Here is a 22,581-nt window from a genome sequence, read left to right on the forward strand (position 1 = left end):
CTACAGAAATAGCTTATAATGAGTTGTTAATTAGGGGCTTTCTTCTTAGGGAAAAAGGCAGAATTGCAACTTACAATAAGCAAAATTTTTAAACCTCAGGTGAAGCATGAATTTGATCTGTGACTGTCAGGAATACCATTGTACTTTTTTTTACTACTAACAACTCAACTAGAAAATACAGTAGAAGACTGGACTTCTATGAAAGTCAGATGATAAATGAGTTTTAGTATATGACAGCTGAGAATCTTTCTCTGAATAGAAAATTAGGAGATTTCTGAAAGTCTTACTGTTACTAATGAAAATTACAGCACTTTCAGTATTGCATAATCCATATTCTGCCAAAATAGTGTACTTAAGATCTGATATTCAGCATCTTTTGTAATCTGATGCACTCGACTGAAAGGCCTGATATGCACTGCGCTGCCTGTAAATGACAGAACTATGTCAAAGGAGCTGCCTCTCATAGGTACTTGGCTTTCCTTATTTTAGGAATTAAAGAAAGCTTATAGTGATCCTGTGCGAGAAATGAATTTAATACTTCATATCAGTAAAAGATTAATTATTAAGTTATAAATAATTGTGTAATTCTTGTAGGCTCCTAGACATGACTGCTTAACATGAACAGCTAAAAATAATCTTTCAAATTCTATAATATTGCTGCACTGGCTCTGAAGTCACTATGCTTACTCTCTAATACCATGTAAAGTAAAGATTCAGTGATACAGTGTTTTCTGAGTTCTGAAGAAATTATTTTGCTTTTGCGTAACTCTCCCTGAGAATTTTGACTGAAGGCCTTTTAAAATGTGTGTGTGTGTATATATATATATACACACATATATAATACATATAAAACAGATATATACACACTTAAGTATCTGTATCTGTAACTATGATCTCAGCAAAAGTATAAAAATTTATGCTTAGTCTTGACTGTTGCTGAATATCTTCCTGAATAGCTTCATGGTTTAAGGAATCTGTTTCAAGTCAGAATTATTGCTTACTCCGCTGATACTTTGTTATGATTTGTTGGCAGCTGAGGTCTTACTCTTTTGGACAATATGACTGTGATTTTATTTGGGTAACATGTTAGAGATACTTTAAGAAGCACACTACAGCTCTCCTTCAGTAGATCAGGAAATGGAAAACATAGGCTAACTTATTTATATTACTAGTAGTTATTTTCAGAAATTAATGCTATGTAGAAGCAAGTATACAATCCTGAATGATCCTTCAGGTTCAAGTAACAGTGATTTTTCAGCCATTCTGGTTCCTGGCATATTAGTACAGTTTCACTGTTGATGTAGACCAACTTAGAAATTTTACTTGCATTGGTAGTTGTACAGTATCTGTGAATTAGTTTTTCTTAGTACTTTTTTAATACATTTCTTAAAATTAGTCCACAGATTCTCAGGGATCTACAGTCCATATGCTGAAATCTGTTGACTAAATAGTGTTGACATAATTCATCAGTTAGCCAGGTGATGAAACTTAGGTTATTGGCTTTTTGCCTGTGAAGAAGGCTCAGAGGGAAGAGGCAAAATTAACTCTCTTCATATTTTATTTCGCTTGGACTAGCAGCACTGACACACCTGTTTGTTGGTTTTTCCTCATTACCATATCATCTTTTATAAGCTTTTTAAAAGGTGCTTTTATAAAAGCGCTTTTAGTTCTCTAGCTTGCCTTTTATAAAACTGACATGTTTTGTATCAAATAGATGGTTGCTTCAACATTTTGTAAAACACAATTGCTTTTCTATAAAAATGGGCTAAGTTCTTCTTTGTACCCTTTGACAAATTCGTTTTACAAGCAACTACAAAATACTACATTTCACTCTAATAGGCCATAAGTTGTGTATATGGAGTTAGAATCCCCTGACAGTGGTCTTTTGTATCCAGGAAGAGTAAGTGTCCCAGTAAACAATATATAAATTTCTTACCCAGAGATTGTTACTAGAAATTATGCTTCATGTAGCAGTAGATCCTTAATCTTCTCTGATGGTCATCTTCTGAATCTTCTAAATTGTATTTAAAAGGAAAAAAAACCCACAATTGCTTCATTCTATATCATTAATTATTTAATGAAAAGTACTTAAGCTATTTGAGTAAAATGTGGATTTTGATACTGAAAGACTGTAATTATTCACAGTGTTGTCTTCCACCCTGTAATAATAACAAATCCTAAACCTCAAGTGTCCCATATAGAGAAGACTGCTAACAAAAGACATCCATTTGTTGTAAATAAAAATTCCCCTGATAATGTTGGTGTTTATCTCATTTGCTTGAGAAGATAGCAGAATCATTTCTCAGTCAAAGGGAAAAATAAAAGTATTGACGTCTGTGTTGATTTTCTGTGCAGACAGGTATTTCCTTTGTTTTCTTTTGCTATGACAGGTAAATTTTAATTTCCATCTATTTCATTTTAAAGAGAAATGCCAAGAATTAATGACTTTAAATTATTCTGAAGTCTTAATGTTATATTTTATTTTCATATAATTTATTTAAAATTTCTTCTTTTATGAACGAATGTAAAACAGGCTTCAATATTGCTGTGGCATAAATACAGATTACCTTAAAGCCTTATGCAGTAAATAGAAATACTGTATTTAGAAATACTTAGTAGTATTTCAGGCAAACTTCCCATGTTTTCTCATAGCGTGAACCAACAAGCTACATTTTAATGAGCAAATTGGGGATGTGAACTGTTTCTATCTTCTCTCACTTAATGTGAAATCATTCCCTTCCATCTGAGGCCACTGAACGAGTCAGAATGTCTTCTATCTGCATGGCATGGGAAGGAGGGAACATTTATACAGAACAAAGAGAAATGTTTCTGGATGTTATACAAAAAGAGAGCAATCTGCTTTTTTTTCTCTGCCTGAATGCACCCTTCTTCAGAAAGTTTTGTTGGAAAGGTTGAAAAGTTCAGATTCTCCTAACATAATATTAGTATTTATGCAACATCTTCGTTCCATTCAGTCTTTCCCACAGAATGAAATACTGCTTATTGGTTTTTTCTTGTGTTGCTAAATCCACTTCTTCTTATCTGTTCCAAGAACTCTCATTTGGAGAGACTTTCATTTAGTATATTGCATCTTCATTTTTCTGCCCTGCAAGGGAAAATGTTCTGCATGTAAGCCTCAGAATATTTGCATGGTCTTTAGGGCAAGTGCAGGGAGAGGAGAGAAGGCTGATGAACTCTGAGAAATTTTGGCATGTTTATATATAGACTAAAGTTAATACATATAATCTTTTCTAACTCTGTTGCTTTGAAAGCTTTTTGACATCTGTTGGCACTGCTGGTGAATTTCCAGCTATGAGATACATATGGTATGATGGGAACATCGTTTGAGTTGAAGATTTGCTAAAGTGTACCCCAACTGCCAAATTCTGTTGATGTTGCCAGAGTGTCTTCTCAAATTATCATTTGCTTACTTGTTATCTCAAGTTAAGAAACTTATTTCTGTATTCTCTTGCCTTTTTTGGTAATATGTGAATTTTAATCTGTCCAATGGAAGTGTTCTTAATCACACAGACTTGTTTGTTAAGTGACACAGAGGCACTATGTTTTAACAGGGTCTGGGTCATTTTTCACAGAGATCTGTACCTTCAGGAGATTTTCGTGCTGCTCCTCTGTACAAATTATTAAATATAGATATACAAGCACAGTTTTCATTTAAATCCATAAATAAAAGTTGAATAAAATTAGCACCAAAACTAAATATCATGTCACAAGGACCCAGAGAAAAAATATGGGGGTTTTCAGATGAAAAGACATTTGTTCTGTAATCCCAAACCAGTAAGGCAAGGAGATGCCTTCAGAGAACTCATGACTCCTGTCTGAAATGTAATCAAATCCACCTTTCTAATCAAACAGATGAGCAACACTTTGTACAGGTTAAGAACTAAAAATGTAGCCAGTGCACAGCTAATACTATAAAGATATTTTCAAGAATCAACAAAGATGCTTTTTAAAAGTGTCACATGTTAAAAAGTGCTGCTTCCTTGAATTAAAAAAAAAAATCCTCAATGAGAGGAGAGTATGATGCTCCTAGCTTGGAGTCCTTATGGCATTAGCACTATTACATTCTTGTTTTAAGAAGCCCTCAGTTTCCAAAAGCTAGTTCCTTCTCCCTCTGTGACTGTCGAGCTGTCTGTCAGACATGACACTTGGCTTTGAAAGTGGAAAGCTCTTCTAGAAAAGGTATTTCAGTTTTTTGCTGAAGCAGAATCTTAAAAAAATTGGACAACATCAAACAACTACAGAGAAAGAAAAAGAAAGCAGTATGTGACTTCAGAGCTATCGCTTCTACAGAATTCCCTCTTTTTAGCAACTTCAGGTATATGTAGACTATTCTGAAAAATTTATTTGTTTTCATAAGAGCTGTTGATAATCACAGCCTCCCATAACTAAGGATTAACTTATTTCTTCTGATAGTTGAAAAGGTTTTCCTTATATCAGAACTGTACCTTTTTGTTGCAAATAAGTCAGCTTTCCCTTCGTATCATGAAAGTGATTGATCACATGCAATATGAAACTTTATTATCGTATTACTTTTCAGCCTTCTGTTTTTTGAGATTTAAGAAATCAAATCACATCAAGTGGCATTTTTTCTGATCATTTGTCTTCTTGAAGTGGGATGCCCACAATGAACTCTAGCCGAGGCCTCGAAAACTACAAACAAAATGAAATAACAACATTTTACATCTTCATACAGCATTTCATTTACTTGATATCACCTATTTCAGAACAGTATGTGCATTTTTTGACAAAGTTAGATGACTTACAGTTTTCTGTTTCTCTTGAGTTAACCAGGTATCTCACCTTTGTGTTTATGGATATTTTCTTTTAAAAAATCTAATGCTGTGTATTTCCTTTCATGAAATTTCTTGCTTGCTGTTCCAGAATGTATCAAGATAATTTTACATATTTTTAGAATAATCTATTCTTAAATTATTTAGAAAATTGATGTCTTTTATGCAATATCTTAATAATTCATAACAATGTATAGTGATGACTGACCCAAAGAGGCCTTCTGGAATCCAAGCAGAAATGCTCTCTGCTGTAATCATGTGTCAAAACCTTTTTTGTACATTTCTTATTTTGAGCCCATGTGAGCTCATCTTTAGCACTTTCACCAAAACTCTATTTCCTTTATGTGCTTAGGTTAAGGTACATTGCAAATATTTCCTCATTCTTATCCACTAGTCGAATTACTCTGACCCAAAAAGAATTAAATTAGGTTTGTTTAATATGATTTGTTCTTGACAAATCTGTGTTGCCTGTTTATTATCATCTTATCCCCAGGTGCTTGGAAATTGATTTTTAAATAATTTGTTTTAGTAAATTTTCAGATATCCCGGTTCAGAGAGATATAAAAAGGAGGGAGAAAATTCTAAATACTGGTTTTGCTGCCTTAATTGTGAGACCTCCCCCTCTTCCACATGTTTTCAGGTCCAACAGCTAAAATCTTATTTCAATTGATGACAGCTGTCTTAGATTGCTAAGTCCTGCTGAAAGGGAAATATAAATATGGTTTTACTCTTTCCTTTTGCCTTTTTTCTTGTCTGCTCTGATCTCAATTTTATTAAAATTATTCAAAGTTCTTAGTCACAATTAGTTGCTTTATAAAGACAAAAGAAAAAATGCCCGAACTGTTTCAGACTTCTCTGTTTAAGTGATTTCACCTTTTTGTCTTAATGAAGGATCCTTTCGTGCTTTGTCTGCTTGCAGTTTTTAATATTTTCTTACTTGGCTTAATGCACCTTACCAGTCATTCCTCAGCCACATTACCCACCCTAAGAATTGGATGCTATTGCTTTATAGGTGATATTGTTTACACGCTTGGTAATATTCTTTTTTAAATGTCAGTCATTCAGGAGATCTCAATTTAGACTCTTAAGTCTCTTTGTGTACTTCCTTTTTATCTTCCTGTTTAGAATAAGTTGTTTTTCTGCTTCCAGAACTGGGTTTTGGTTTGTTTGGGGTTTTTTTTAAGGAACAAAACAAAACTTTGAATGTTTGCCCAAGAGATCCTATCTTTTATTTCCTCAGTTTGTTAAAGTCTGGGTTTGGAATGTCATTGTTCCTAATGTGCTGTGGCAATTCCTTCCTTTCATAGTATTTGAGAACTCTGATTGTCTTAAGGCGACTTTCACTCAGACTCTTGACTCCCTTATACTCTTGACCAAATTCTCTATATAACTAGCTATTGAAACAACAGTCCTGACAAGTACTTACCTACTTGTCTGAGGCTATTTCCAGAAAATACCAAGAACTTGGTAGACAATTCATATCTTCCATTACTTACATAACAGCATTAGGGTAGTTAGTTTGCCATCATCCCCACTTCCTGTCCTTTGATTGCTTCTGTTAATTGCTCTGAAAAGAGTCATTCAGCTTCTGACTATATTTGACATATCACTGAACCCTATCATGAGACTGGTCCAGCCTTTCCTTTTATTTTTATCCAAGAGTAAAGATGTCTATTAGGTCTTAATCTCACCTATTCTTGAAAAGCAGAGAAATATATTCATTGCAGCTGTATGATGCATCTCTGCCTCCATTTTGTACTTGTATCTCCTTTCTTAAGTAGTGTTTTATAGCTTGAGGAGATGCTGTATCACAGTAATATACATAATGGTAGAATGATATTATATTCTATTTAAAATAATAAAATCTGAGCTCATAAACTAAATGTAGGGACTTCAGTGGACTGTGCTATATGACTGGAAGTATGTCATGATCAATATATTAAGTGCAGCAATGATGACAGGAGGAAGAAAAAGAAGAGAAGCCTGAATGAGAAAAGAACATTATTCTTCTAAGGGCATGTCCAATACTGAAAAAAGGGTGGCAACTGGAAACATACCAAGATACTGCTTAGAAATTATAAGATCAGCTAGAAAAAGTCTAACAGGTCTGAATATAGGATATGAAATTATCGGAAACTATTATAATGAATAATTGAAAAATAGAATTGAAATTTGAAAGAAAATTGCTTTGTTGACAGAAATTTTAAATAGGATTGGGTATGAAATGCATGTGCAGATTAGCAGTAAGTATTAGCTAATTATTCCATTTATTGAGCACATTGGAAAATGCCATTGATTAGCATACTAGGAATTCTGTATTTCTTGTTCACAAGAAATTTCTCTTCTAAGTGTTCCCTCCCCCTGTCCTGTAACAGTTAGGAGAAGGAGTTAATGAGTTAAAGGTGAGGGAAGATGACCATTAAGTCTGTGATGACATGAATCTACTGAGCAAGGTGCCTGTTTAGGGTAATGTATAACAGCTGTGGCTGCTTCTGCCTATGGACTGCAGTAATGACTGCAGAATAGCTGCTCTGGTGCTGGGAGCCCTCGGGGAGGAATTTGCTCTCTCCTTTTACTATGCAGTACGTAGAGCTAATTTACTTGCTTTGCAAGGATATCTAGAGTTTGCTTCTAAATATGTACTTGAAAATGAAATTTCTCAACAGAAAATTGACTCAAAACTTGTATGTGGTCATGTACATATACCTTTGTTGTAGCCATCCAAAATTTTTTTTTGGGGTATATCAGTGGTTGTTTCTTTTCCAAAAATATTCTTTGGAGTGTAAACATCTGTTTTATAAGGTCATAAAGGGACTTTCTTGTAGTTTATATATGGTTTTATTTAATCTCTCTGAAACCGATATGTAAGGTTTTACTGTGGTGAAGAGACTGACTTTTTATTGCCTTCATTACTTTTTTTTTTAAGTGCTTCCTAAGAATTACAGGTCTCTCTAAGAATGAGAGTTTGGGGGCTTGTTACATGATAACATGTATGGTACTTCATATTGTTAGTCTGTGAAAATCTCACAGCGCTAAATGTATTATTCAAGAATAATAATATATATGCTGCATCATGTCATAAATATCTAGTGCATATCATCAGATGAGAAACTGTCTAGATTTTCAGGTTACTGTACTTTATTTGGATAGTAAATATAAAGCACACACTTCAGTTTTATGGGGTACTTGAATATCCTTAGTGCTACCATTCTTCACTTCCTTAGGTTTTTATCTACAGGGATTTATTAAAAATTATATTCAATCCTGGGAAATTTTATATTGTTTTGTTTGCATTAGAGGCCATCCTACATTTTCATTACAAATCCATACCAGCAAGGGATTTCAGTAGGAGTCTTCATACTTATGTTTTTATATTTAAGAAGGTAATTGTTTGATCAAAAGATAGGCTTCCACACCAGGGTTTCAGGTAAGTTTTGCCTTCGTTTGGACATTTTAAAGCCTTTTGGGGAAAAATGTCACATGATATAAATAATGTATGTCAGAATTCACCAAATATCTGTGCATTAAAAATATCTAATAACTATCTAAATATTTCATCTCATATATTATGCCATTTTAAAATTGTACAGCTGTCATTTTATAACATTTTAACATTCTTGTTTAAGCAGCACTTAATTAAATAACACTGAATAGTGGGCAGACGTTAGTGAACAGCAAAGAGATATGAGGAGATATGTTCTCAAACTTCTGGAACTGAGTGAAAGCCTATATACAGTATATTCATAATCATCTGTTTCTCTTCAGATCTCAGTGCATATTTGATAGTTATGGCAGATTCATTCCAAGCTTCCAGAGTATGGGGACTGAAGGTGGTCTTTCACCTACATTCATTTAAAGCATCAGTGATGGACATACCACTAAATCCTGTGATTCTGCTACAACAACTTAACCAAGAGAGTAGGAGTTTACTGTTTTGTCTACAACCTTTCACATAGAAACAGCCTTTAGGCCCATTCCAGCGCTTTTCTGTGAAAAAACTAAACTTCTGTGTGAAGTTTAGTGCTTGAATAGTAGTGCTATTTTGTAACAGTTGCATTTGTCTTGTCTTTTAAATTTTCCATTGTCTAGTCAGCCATCTCCCTAAGGAGGCTTGTAGAAGAATTCTTAGTGTGCTCAACACTCTGGCATGACTAGGACCATTAGACAGTATGAGGAATCATGAATGTCCCAGCTTGATACTGCAGTCTGTCTGCCTCCTGTGAGCTTCTCAGCACTGGTGAGACCACAGCTGGAGTGGTGTTCCCAGGTCTAGCTCTCCAGTACGAGAACAACATGGACATGCCGAGCCAGCAAAGGGCCACAAAGGTGAATAAGGGACCGGATATGGTAAAGATAGGGAGCAATAGTAGAGCAGTACTAATGATACCTATAGAGAGCTTCATGGCCAGGTAGTTTTGGGTACCTCAACTGTTTAGTTTAAGACAAGGCATAAGACAAATACAAACGTGATCTTTTCATAAGGCTTCAGACTAGGACACAGGTGAGCTGGGTTGTATTTTTACCTGTACACCACTGTCTGCATGATGATGCTTAAATCACTTGAATTCTTTGAGATTCAGTTCTACAACCTGAGTTAAGGGATAATTACAGTCTTGTATGTTTGTGTAAAATGTTAATGAAGCACTTTCAAATGTTTGAATAGAATATGGGGTTTAAAAGTGTTCTTTTATTAACACTATATTTTTGTTTTACTGGAGTTCACTACAATGGTCAGTTCTTGTTGCATTTGATTATGCAAATTCCTTAAGAACCTGAACAAATGCATGAATTCATGACAGTTAAATATTTCTGTAAAGCAATTTACATGGTAATGCTTGCTAATGTAAATATGTAAATAATTTAACTTCAGAATATGTAATTCAGACTTTCTTATCTTTGCTGTAAGAACAACTGCAGTAATTCAAATAATTACATAAAATTATGCTCTCTAACAAGTGCAAGATTTCAAGGGAAACCATTATATTAGGCAGATAGAAGTTTTGTAACAGAAATGTTGCATTACTATTTGATCACTTTTTTGTCAGGTGAGGAAATGTTTTCTGTCTATATTTTTGCTACTATTTCCAGAGTATATGAACAGCATTAAATTAAGTTTGTCCTGAGATAAAATTGGCTGATTTTTTTTTATTTTTGCATGAATACTGTTGCTAGTGGTTATCTTTAGATAACAATATATAGGGGTGTGAATTACTTTAACTCTAGTTGAATATGGAACTTCAAGTTTTGAATTCTCTCCAGTCAAAAGAAGTGTGAATTGAAAGAGTATACGCCTCACTCAGCAGAATGCTATTATTAATATTATTTTGTAGTCCCTCTAGAATTTCCTCTACAAATTCATGGGTTAGAGTGTATACATCCTGCACAGTCTGAATTCCACACAGAGCTTGTGGTCTTCCTTGACCTTTAGGATTAGTTTTTGCTTTTTCTAAACCTGTGGGTTTGTGTCTTGAATATCAAGACATATTTTGGGGATATTTCTGCTTAAAGTGTCAATAGATTTCTGTTATTAAGTGCAGATTTCCTTATCCTGTGTTTTGTAAAAGAAATGTTATTCTGTTTGCTTTGACTGCGAATGCCAGAATCACTATCTGTGGCATCAGTCTCATAATGTCAGCAAAAAGACAGTTGGAATATCGTGAGGCAGGTAGGCACATTGCCTGGCCAAGTGCCCAGGAGCTTGGCTGGGTCTCCCTATAATGCTTGCCTCAAAAATGCTCTAATGAGTAAATGGTGTAGACAAATTGTGAATCCATTCTGAAATCCAGACGCATGACTACTTATGCACAGCATTGTAGATTTGGCATCTCAAAATCACATTTAAATTACACTTACCCAGATATCTTGTAAATGGATCTTAAATTGCTTTAAGGTCCTCTGGAAATCAAATGCTTAAACTCGCCTTCTCATATTAAAATATATACACTACTAGTTCCCATGAAAGCACTATATTTTGTCCTTGGAACCAAATTTGTGTTATTTTCATTATTTATGTATAGAAGTTAAGGGTTTTCTAATTACCACAGTTATTCTAGTCTTCTACATTAATTCAATTTCTTTTGTCAGTGTTCTGGTTTCATGATAGTGAGTTCTACCTTTGAGCAATAGAAGTGAGGGTTTTTTAAGTGTTGTTAGGAGATTAATAATTCTTCCTGCCCCCAGGAAACGTTGGACACTTTGTTCCCTTGTAGCTGTGAGAGTAACATGATGTAAAACTGTGTAAATTCAGAAGTTTGTCTTCTGTCTTCTTCGTCTGTGCTTTCAGAATTGTTCGGGAGATTTTGTCATGAAGTGCTTTATGTATTTCTTTAACAGCTACTCCATGAGAGCACTAAAGATAAGGAGTAGGACTAAAACTGCTATTATGAAGATCCATTTGTAGATTGGCTTTCTGGCTCTTCACAAATATATCACTTCTTGTGACTCCATATTTGAACTGTACATTTGTCCTCACATGAGTGACCATTTCATCAGTGCTTTTTCTTCATTTTGGCCTTAATCTTTATTATCTTCGTACAATTTGTAGCTGCTCGGGCCACTGTTTAGTCTTGGTGATCCTTAGTGAAGGAAGAAAATATGACTCTTCTGACAGGGAATTTTTGGCATGCCAAAATATCCAGTAACTAAAACTTCCAAACTTTAACTAGCTGTGTTTCCTGCTAGTGAAGAGAGCTTGAAGTTGATGCTTTGATCTGTGACTTCCCTTTGTCAATAGACAAAGGTCAGCATTGCTGGCTAAGCAAATCACTTAGTCTCACCTGTCATTTCTGTTCTCTATTAACATTTTTAAAGACCATAATTCTGCAATTATGACGATATCTGTAGTATATGAATACAGCTGCTTCCAATAAGATTAATTACTACAGATGTTTTTGTTGCTTCTGTGGGAGTAATTAGGTGCAGCAACCTAACCATGCAAAAATTCAGCATAATATACAAACAAATTGCCAAAACCATATTCTTTGCCATGAAGCACATAAGCTTAGAATATCTGACTTGGCATATTCCCAGAATGTGTTGTTGTCCTCCCATCTTGAGGACTCATGTGCAAAAAGATAGTTTGTGATTTTATGAAACAGAAGGGAGTTCCTGTATTCATGTATCTATGCTTGTGGCTATGTCTTTTCACCTGTTACTGAGTTTCAGTGGGTTATTGGGTTTCACTGCATTGTTGAGAAAGGTATGTTGCAATCAACATTAAACTGAAGTAATTTTCTTTCACACAGATCATGTATTTTCCAAAACTATATCATATATGAGTCTAAGCTAGTTCAAAGCATTGTTTAAGTCTGATATAAAAAACCCACCCCAAGGCTTATTTTCCTTTATTTATTTTTTTATATGTTTGATTTGTATTTTTTTATTGGTAGCATGCTTCTTTTCTTCAATCATAGCCCTATTCTTAAAGTGTTTGGATATGTTTATATGTTCCATACCATGTGATCCCAATCATAAAAGCTGTTATTTGCCATCATACCCAACAAATTAACACTTTGACCAAACAAAAACTAATGGAATACTTCTTATCTTATGCATGAAGTCTGAAAAAAAAACCCACCCCAAGGCTTATTTTCCTTTTATTTATTATTTGTATTTATTGGTATCATTACTTCTACTCTAGATACTTTAATTATAAAGATAATAAAAATATGTTATCGTGAATATCATAATGATCCAAATAGCAGATGAAAAGTATCTACAGTCAGTTTGCATAAATTACAACTCATCACTTGACTAAAATAGTGTGTGAAATGCTACTGAAGTATGTTGAAAGCCATAGTAATTTCTATACCGTGCATTTTCACAAAATCATGCTACATGAAGAGAAAGATATATCAGTATGTTTTTATCTACCAGTCACATATCAAATAAAAAGGTTTTAACACTAATGCCTCTGGATGCAGCTGGCTGTTACTAGTAGCTAAAACGCCAAGATGAGAAATTTCAATTATTGGTACTGTGTAGAGTTGACAATTATTTTTCAAAACATCTCTGTTTACTGAATTTGTTTCTCACGGCTAACCTTTGATGAATGATGGCTGAATATTGGTAATTATGTTTGTGATGACACATTTGCTTATAAATTTATTATATAAACTTCAAGTATTTATTCCTCAAAATGATATCTGAAGTGCGAACAGAGAAGTAACAATTACACCCATAGTTTAAATATGACATAAGCAAATAAAATAATCTCTTACTTGATGGAAGTATGCTAGTGATGCTTTGAGGCGCTTGTAACACATATTTATTCAGCAAACACCACCAATATTATCAGGTCTATGCACTTAAGTCCATTTCAAATTGGCTTCTCAGGAATGAACATAATTAGCTTTTATATGCTTCAAGACAGGTTTGGGTACTGCTGATTTAATCATCTACAAACTCCAGTTCATTTTGAATTCCTCCTGATCAATAACTTGCATACAGTGGATGTTGGAGTAGTTGGCCTTTGCTTAACAAATGCTAACTGAAGTCAGAGTCACATTTTTGGCAAAAATAAGCTAGAATAATTTTAATTAGATGAATTATTAGTCTTTTAAGGATATACATATGTGACGTGAATTTTTTTCAAAAGTATGAAAGCTCCCATCTTTGCTTAAGCTTGGAAAAGTTTGAGATTGCTACTTATCCTGCACAACTTTTAAGGCCTTTAGCTTGCTTTCACCTGCAAAAGTGCTAACAGTGTTGAATGCCAGAGCAATCTGCCTTGCCTAATTGAAGTATAATGTAGGTGCTATAACTGTTATCTCTTAGACAATTGAGGAGTACTTTAGTTATGATGCTTCATGAAAAAGACAGAGTGAGCATAGATGGATTATACATGCAAGTACTAGTTCCAATACTTAACATACATGGAAACTATAACAAAAATAAAAAAACAGCATGTAAATAACAGCAAAAGTAATAGAAGCAAAAATGTTTGATGGCATCCAGTTTTTATATTATAATTTCTGAAAAAGCAGCTTATGAAAAGAGTATCACATACAGAAAGACCTAATGAGACACATGGCTGATTCGTTCTGACCCAGATGAAGTAAATTTAGTGCCCTAGAAAGTACCATTTCCCAGCACAACTTACTGCTTATTAATTACAGCCTATTGGATAAACTCAAATCATAGTATAAATATAGGTCTAAATCTGCATCTGTAAAGCTTTGAATCCAGTCTGTCCCCACTAATTTGGCACAATGTAAATGTGATAGGCAAAGTGATGCAAAGTCAAACTATGTCTCATACGGGCCTTAAATAGAATGTGGTTTAGTAGAGTTTTGTATTTTTAAGCACGAGAAAACCGTGTGGGTCTCAGTGTAGAAGTTCTCATAAACAAGGTATACAACTGCAGCTTAGAGTTTTGGGGTTGTCCAAAAATTTCCAATTGAAATACAAGCAATTGAACTTTTCCAAATACCCGTTCTAACTATGTTTCAGTATAATTAAGAACTCTTGGGTATCAGGCACTCATCAGATGTGTAATAGAAAATATTTCTGTTAGTGATGGTTTGTGTCAGCATTATGATTTTTCTTAAGAAGTGCCATATTTATTTCATGGGCCTAATTACTAGGTTTGATGGAAAATTTTAATATGATTTTTCACACTGTTGCAGTTTTCCTGATCTTGAATGCTGTATATTTCATAAAATGCTTTTTAATTCCTCATAACTTCCTATAAAGGAAACACTTAAAACTGTTATTTGAAAAGAAAATTTTTGATTGTACAAGGACAGTAATTTTCCCTAGTGCACAGTCTACTTATTTGTAACTGCTGAAAAATGCTAGTGTTCCTTAAACCTTGAGAAACAGGAGAAAAATGCATCAAATACTAGTCTTAGTGAAGTCATGGTAAAATTCATGGTAAAATGCACTTAATTGTAGTCAGGATTTCTTCTTCTGTTTAGATTCTTTTAGTGAAATCTATCATTATATAAATTTGTTAGACCTTAAATGCACCACACAAATACAAGAGAAGTAGTTGTAATGTTCAGTAACCAAAGTACCACTATCCCAAAGCTGCAGATCTGTAAAAATGTTTGATGTAGCTAAATAGAAAGTGAATAATGTAATTAACATTTAAACTAAAATTTAGTCATGCTAAATTTTGGATTTGAGATGTAAGATAACTGTGCACACTATAATCACCATCTTTGCTGGCAGCTATAAAAACAGTGTGCAGTTTATCAGTTATAGAACCCATCGCTGAGTGCAGCAGACAGATAGAAGAGATATGAGGACAAGACCAAAATTAATACAGCAAAAGAATGTAATTGAATATACTTTGTCTATTCCCAGCTCTCATTTTCTCTATGAATTTGCCTAGTCCAGCTTCTTTCTGCTGGGTGTCCTTTTTCCAGTTCTGTTGTTTTAACTCATCCCAATCTTAAAATGTGTTATCTATTCCTTATAAAAATAATGACCAGTTAATGTGATCTTTTGCAACACTTTGAATCTGTACCAGTGAAAATTTTTTTCCTGACGTAAGCCATTACCAGTTATGATGTCCTTTAAAGTATGAGTTTCTATATTTAAATCAAAACCTTTTTTTTTTTCAACAGTACAGATTAGGCCACTACAGACACTACTGTCTTAAATGGCTTTCTTGTAATTTCAGCTGATTAGACAGTAACTGATTGGACACAAGCCTGGTGATGCACAAGGAAAAGCAGAAGCCTGTTTGCTCTGTCTTTTGCTGTGTTATATCTGGGCTGAAGGCAATTCAAAATCAGAAATAATGGTACCAAACTAAGAAACTGAATCATGAATAAACATGATTAAGATTCAAGGTACCGAATAAAACAATGCCATTTCAACATAGTGTGTTTTGGTTTGGGTTTTGGGGGGTTTTTTTAGTGAAATTTAATTTCAAATTCTCATAATTTAAAGGTGAAATTTAGTCAGCCAGTTACTAAGACTGTACTAAATTTGTAAAATTAATCTGTCAAAAATTACGCTATAGCAGTTTACTTCTAATTCTTGATACACATAGTATAGTGAAAGGAACTTCAAGGACTTTATGCACTGTAAGGCCAAAGAACAATTAAAGGTTTAATCACTGCTGTGGTGATTATGGCTGGTAAAATCTCTCAGGCAATATGTGTGAACCATTTTATAGTTCCATTTTGGTTATGTAGGCACTAGTTCAAATAATTACATTACCGGGCTGCCTTGTAACATTTGGGTAGCTCATTTCTGCACTATCCATTACCGATGAAGTAGACCACACTGTTTCCATAGAGATGATCTCTCTCTTTTATCTCTTCTCATATAATTCTCCATGCAACACATGAAATACTCTAACAGAAGAGAGGGGAAAATTCTTCTCTGACATCTACCCCATTATTTTGAACTTCAGTATTGTTTATTCATGTAAGAACAGAAAACCAGAATATTGTGAGACAACATGTAAGTGTAGAAGCAGTTTTCCCTTTTAACTGACCCATTGTTACGAGCTGGTAAACTGTAATTTGTTGTCAGGATCACAGGTATTAAGAAAGGACTTCAAAACTGCAGGTTTGAACTTTCCACTTAAATTCATAGTGTGGGGTTTTCCTGATGAGTTTCAGTTGTTTGACGTGTGGGAACTAAAGGATGGCAGGATTAGAAGCTTATGAAAGGGGTCGAACCTCTGTAACACTGGTCATATATTGGTGCAATCTGCAATAAATTGATAGTAGAGAGGTTTGCAGAGCCAGTGTGTGTATCAAATACGACAGAAGGTAACTACATGAAAATGACAACCTTTTTAGATCTGTGGAAAAAACAATTTCAAAGGCAAGTTTATTTAATGTTAGAGACATTTTTTACCCTATTGCAGTACTGAAAAGAAGCCTGCACTCCTGATTTGTTTCAACTTATGGTGTAACTCTGACACCTGGTTACTGTGAGGTGAACACAAATAGCTGCACAAAACTGAGACTTTTTGGATGTCTGCCTTACCTTGCCATGTGTCTGAGGTTATTTACTGTTGAATAGAGACAAGAAAATCAATTGGCCATTTACCATGTGAACAAAAGGGTGCACACTGGAGGTTACTCTGGATTGAAACAAATATAATAAATCTATTCTCTAGCCTGTCATAGTCTGTGTAGACATGCTCTCTATCACTGCTTTGTCAAAGTAAAGAAATTTGGTTTTCAACAATTAATTATTCTATCCTACACAAACTTTGGCCTACATTCAGTGCTTCTGCCTCTTTCAATACCAGTGTAAGTTTTTCATTGATTAATCAGGAAAGACCCTCAATGTATAGGATAAGCGATCCTGCTTGTTGCTGAAAATTACAGCAAGTGAAAACACAGAGTCTAGATTTGAAATCATGCACTATTCTTACAAACTCCTATATGTTCACTGAGAAGCAGAAAAGAGACTGCAATGAACCCTGAACTGCTGTAAATTAGCATAGCAGTGTAGATTTGAGTGGATGATGATCTGTTGCATTCTTTCTTGAACTGTTAATATTATTTAGGTGGCATTTATTAATATTTCCTGCATGCAGGGTACATGTTTTATCTTTCCTTAAAACAATAGGCAGATATTAACATGCACACATTCTGTTTGCTTTGTTAGATGGTTTTGTTTCTGCAAGGTATGTACAAGTGATAATTAAAGTCCACGGTTTGAAATTGCTAACTCTCCTTCACAACCAAGAAAAAGGTTGTGTCCTGTATAGCAAACTACAAAATTGAAGTGTTTTTTGAATTGGACTCTGCCAGAGCAAATCCAGCTGTATTATTTGACTAAAGCTTATGATGCATTTTCAGCAAGGTATCAAGATACTGCAAATTGTGTATTGCACATGCCTTATATATACAGGATCTTTCTCTGTTGCCTTTTTTATTAATTGAGTATATATTCAGCTATTCTAAGAAATTATTTTACAATTAGAAGTTTCTTTCTAGTTTTTCCTATTATTTAACTTTCAGCGTTATACTTGATATGCTGTTTTATACAAATGTTTGCTTATATGCATTTTAAAGAGCTAGAGTAGGGCTTTACATGTAACATTTTTTTAAGTTTAGCTTAATAGCCAATTGTTTTATTCATTGAATTGTTCCCAGGGAACAATACTTTCTGAAAAGAAAGCATATGGTTTATAACAGTTGGAATTATAAGTATTAGTATAAATTGTAGCCTATAAACTTGTCAAATATGATTATGGAGATCAACCTAAGTAGAAATATAATCATATTTTTCGTGTGAAAATATGAATCTTTTTCAAGAAACTTAACTAAATAACTCAGAATAATATAGCAATCACATTAATGAGAAGGACACTTATTTGTAACTTTTGTAGGCCTGAGCACCGTGATTCAGTCCTACAAGTCTAAAATATTAGTTTGTTACCTGGTAGATAGATGTTTGATTTGTGAAGGGTCATTGCAGAGGTACAATGGTAGGTGCTTGCCTTACTGGAGAGTCAAATCATAGATTTCATAAAATATTTTTCCCTGGTTCAAAGCTTTCTGTCATTTATTCATTAAAAGTTAAAGGTCTTAGATATTAATGCTTTTTAGTGCTTCAGAATAAAACCTGAGTACACAGCTGTGATATTGCAGATACATCTGACATTATTTCAGAGAAGAAAAAGAGAAATATACATACATACACACATATATATATATACACACACATGAGGAAATTAAGTAAGGGATGGAATCCCTCATTCATCCTCATTTGTTGCAGCACCTTTATTTGGGGCTAGTCACTACAAGATAGCAAGGTATGGAGCAAGTGTCTCTGGGGGATTTTTTGTTGACCGTAATCAACAAAAATAGTAGCAGAAGAGCACCGTGTACTATATTAGATTGTAAATACTGGCTAAGCTTTTTAAAAAGGGACAAATTATGATACCTTTTCTTAAAATCATGAATTTAAAAAAGGATATAGAAACCTAAGTAGGGGAAAAAAGACAGACACTTTTTAAAACCCTTTGTAGCCTTGTAATATTCTGTTCTAAACCATCTGTGAAGTTCTCAAATATAATAAATGCAAAAGTTTTGCTTTAGATATTCAGATTGGTACATACAAAAATTCTTGCCTGCAGACTCAATTTTACCGTCCACTTCTCTCCTCTTTAGATAATTATGGACTTCTCTCAGGAACACTCAGTTCATTATGTACTCACCTATCTAAAACACAGTCTTTGAATTGGCTTAATTGCTTCAGTCAGCCAAGTCTTAAAAATATCCTATTTGATTATCTCCATAACACCAAATCTTATTTTCACTGTATGAGTGGAAATGCCAATCGAAATTGTATCAATCGCCTTATGTATCTGAAAAGAGGTTAACTGCTCAGAAGAAAATAATAACTTTTATTTTATTCAGTTCATTGATTCAATCCACTGACTAGTCAGACATCACAATGTCTTCCAAAATGTTCATTTTTAAATTATTGCCTTTCCCTTGCTTCAGATGAAAATATATTTCAGGATTAGATTAAAATGTGACCAAATAAATACATACTTTAAATCATTGAACAGGTTAGTGTTTCTAAGGAATATAGGACTGATAGTAAAATTGAGTCATTCTGTCTACATTCGGCACTTAATCAGCAATGGGAATAGAAATATATTTTTGTTAAAATATTTGTATTCAAAGAGGAAATGCCAGCTTCTCTAGATAAAAGAGTCTGTCCGAATTTCTGCTTGCTAAAACTGCTATAAAAGTAGTAGTGGAAATAAGAGTGAAGACAAAAACTCAAGCCATCCAAAGTCTCTTCAGCTTTTGGGTCAAAAAGGGTGGCTGAAACGTGTTTGGGTCTCAGAAACAAATCTAGAACTTTCTTACAAAGTGAAAAAATACTGGCATGCCAAGCATTAATTTTCCTGTCCTTATCAACCAAATAAACCAGTGATACCTCCTTTTTGTTGAGCTATGTATTCTGGGGGAGGGGGGACCTTTTTCTTGCTTTTTCCAGACCTCAGTCAGGAGTTAGAGAGTGAGGCTGCTTTTTGTTTTGCTCCAGCTTTTAACCTGGCCTTTTCAAATGCTATCCTGAATATATCCGAAGGCCAGACCATGATGTTACCTCTGGAGAGTGGTGAGCTTGCTTTCCCTTCCTCCGTCTGAGTTCTTCTACCTGTAGCTAAATGCAGCAGTTACAGCACATTTGCTTAACTTCAGGACTCCACAAAAGCAGGCTGAATTTGTTCTGAAATGAGAGCTTAAACAAGGGTTTGGTAAGGCAGTTTTCTTAAACAAGCTAGTATTGCATTAGTCACCCGAATATGTAAGGTGCAAGATTTTGTGTCAGTATGCATTATTCTAATAAAATCATTTGCATAGTCAGATCAGATCAGCCATCCCTATACCATTTGAGGGGCCACAGGTTGCTTGTTTCCTGTTTCTCCCTGTTTCTTTCTCCTGCTGTCTTTTTCAAGTTTTAATTGCCTGATTGAGATCTATTTCAGGAGATTTACCACTAAGCATTAATGTCTAGAGATGAAGTTTAGACTTGTTGTCTCCCTTTGATTTGAAAAAGCCATTCAATTCCAGTTCAGCTAGTTGTCCTTTAATGACACAGCAGGTGAGGTTACCTGTTATAATCTGCAATGATGGGACTATAGTCTAGTTGTTGTTTGTGGAGGTTGAAATGATTGCAGCTACTGCAGAGCTAACCACGGATTGAGAAAGAAGGAGAAAAAGAAGAGGATTGTAGTGTAGGGAAGAGGAAGAGTTCCATTTTAGTTGGTTTTGAGGCTTAGGAGTAGACAGATAATAATTACTCTTAAGAGGAAGAGAACCAGGAGAGACCTGAATCACAGAGTGGAAGAATAATAAGCAGTGCAATGCAATAGGTACAAATCTGTGGAGCATAACAAGTGGTTCTGAGAATCCAACAGCAACATCGTGTATTGAGGAATGTGATAGGATGAAAATAATATCTGAATATCAGACCGGTGTTCCAAATGTAAAGTAAAATGTTAGTAGAGACGCACTTGTAAGTTTACTGTGTTCAAGAAGCATGTATTATTAAAAAAAATTGGTGAGACTAAATAATTTCTCCTGGTTTTCAAATTGCTATCTAAAAGGCCTTTTCCCTGACTGTATAATCATAGAATCATATTTTTTTTAACTTTGCTGTAAGTACTTTTTTGAAATGTAGCAAGAAAATATCCATTAATGTTAGCAATGCTACTTTAACCCTATTAAGACATCTTTGACACAAGGGTGTAGACTCAAGTTCAGGGCAAAATGATTCACATCTGCTTATATTGTCATCTTGATTTACTTTTAAATTGTGTTTTATTTTATGATATTACATTGCAGCTCAATCTAGGAGTTAATGGATTATTACAGTTCTGTTAAATTCTGGTAACAATCCTGTTTGTTTTCCCATTGTCATTTACCTTTGCCTGTGCAGCCTTTTTGTTGGCAAAAAAAAAAAATTGTTCCTGGCTGGGTTGTGGATTTGGAGCCCCAGGTTATATTTTATTCCTTTTTTTGCTTTCTACCTTTTGTCTCCCTTGAATTCTTCTGTTTTAACATTTAAACGTTATACACTCCTATTGTTGAAGATCGAAGTGCTATATAGAAATCCATTTCTTTTTCTTTGTTGCATGTAGTGTTCCTGTCAGTTCAGTTTAGTGTAACCTTAAAGAAGGGTTTGATTTCAGTATGTGCTTGATTTCACATTGCCTGTCACTGATAACAAATGTATCCACAGTGATCCAGGGCTGAATGCATTTCTGTGCTACTTCCTTTCTCAATCTTTTAGATATTATTCTATACTTATTTTTCTTTCTTTGTCCTCTGACCAACATTCTCCCATAAGTGAAATTATTTAAAACTGAAAGAATTATATTAAAACTAAAACTTTTTATTATGTATTTTCCTCAGGTTTAGAATTCAAAACCCCTCAATCACAGATTAAAACTACTTTTAATAACATCAGATTCCTTATAGCCTCTGAATGTTTTAATTTTGAATACATTACACTTGACCAGTTTTCTTTTCTAATGTGTTTTTAGGGTCTGTGATGCAACAAGTGCTATACCATATACCAAACAGGAAATCTGCTGTAGTGTTTAGTTGTGGCACTTCCTTCCAGAGAAATGAGTGATTGCAGCATGTATCATTAATGTGTACATAGTTCAGTATGCAATATTTGCAGTATCTTTAGCAAATACAGGCTCTATTTAAGTTTTGTGGTTCTGACTTTTTTTTATAGTTGCTTATGTAAAAAGTAGCATTACTAATTTATTATCTTTAGTTTGACTATACATTATATTTTTAATAGCTTAGACATCTTTTTTTTTCAGCATTTACATTCCTCTCTCTCCCCACTCTCATTGTACAAATGCACAATTGATATGTGTGTTTTATGCTGTTGTGGACATTCTTGTTTTCCCTCAGAACAATACATCCTACTAGTCTGCAAGCAGATCTGTTCATCATTGCCATTATGTGTTTATGCAATGACGATCATAGAAATACAGAATCATTTATGTTGGAAAAGACCTCAAAAATCATTGAGTCTAGCCATTAACCTAGCACTGCCAATTCCACCAATTCTCCATGTCTCCAATTGCCACATCTACATGTCTTTTAAGTACCTCCAAGGATGTTGACTCAACCCCTTCCCTGGGCAGCCTGTTCCAACACCCGACAACATTTTCAGTAAAGGCGTTTTTACTGATATCCCATATAAACCTCCCCTATTGCAGCTTCACGCCATTTTGTCTCATCCTGTCATTTGTTACTCGGGAGAAGAGACTGACCCCCACCCGTGTACAGTCTCCTTTCTGCAGGCT

General features: G+C 34.3%; 1 protein-coding gene across 2 annotated transcripts in view; it reads left to right on the forward strand.

Annotated features, from left to right (window-relative positions):
• Positions 1–22,581, forward strand: part of ADGRA1 (adhesion G protein-coupled receptor A1) — a 263,876-nt gene that overhangs the window by 173,977 nt on the left and 67,318 nt on the right. The window lies entirely within an intron of this gene.

This window comes from Lepidothrix coronata, unplaced genomic scaffold, assembly GCF_001604755.1.
Source record: "Lepidothrix coronata isolate B3197 unplaced genomic scaffold, Lepidothrix_coronata-1.0 Scaffold8, whole genome shotgun sequence".
In the NCBI taxonomy this organism is placed as follows: Eukaryota; Metazoa; Chordata; class Aves; order Passeriformes; family Pipridae; genus Lepidothrix; species Lepidothrix coronata.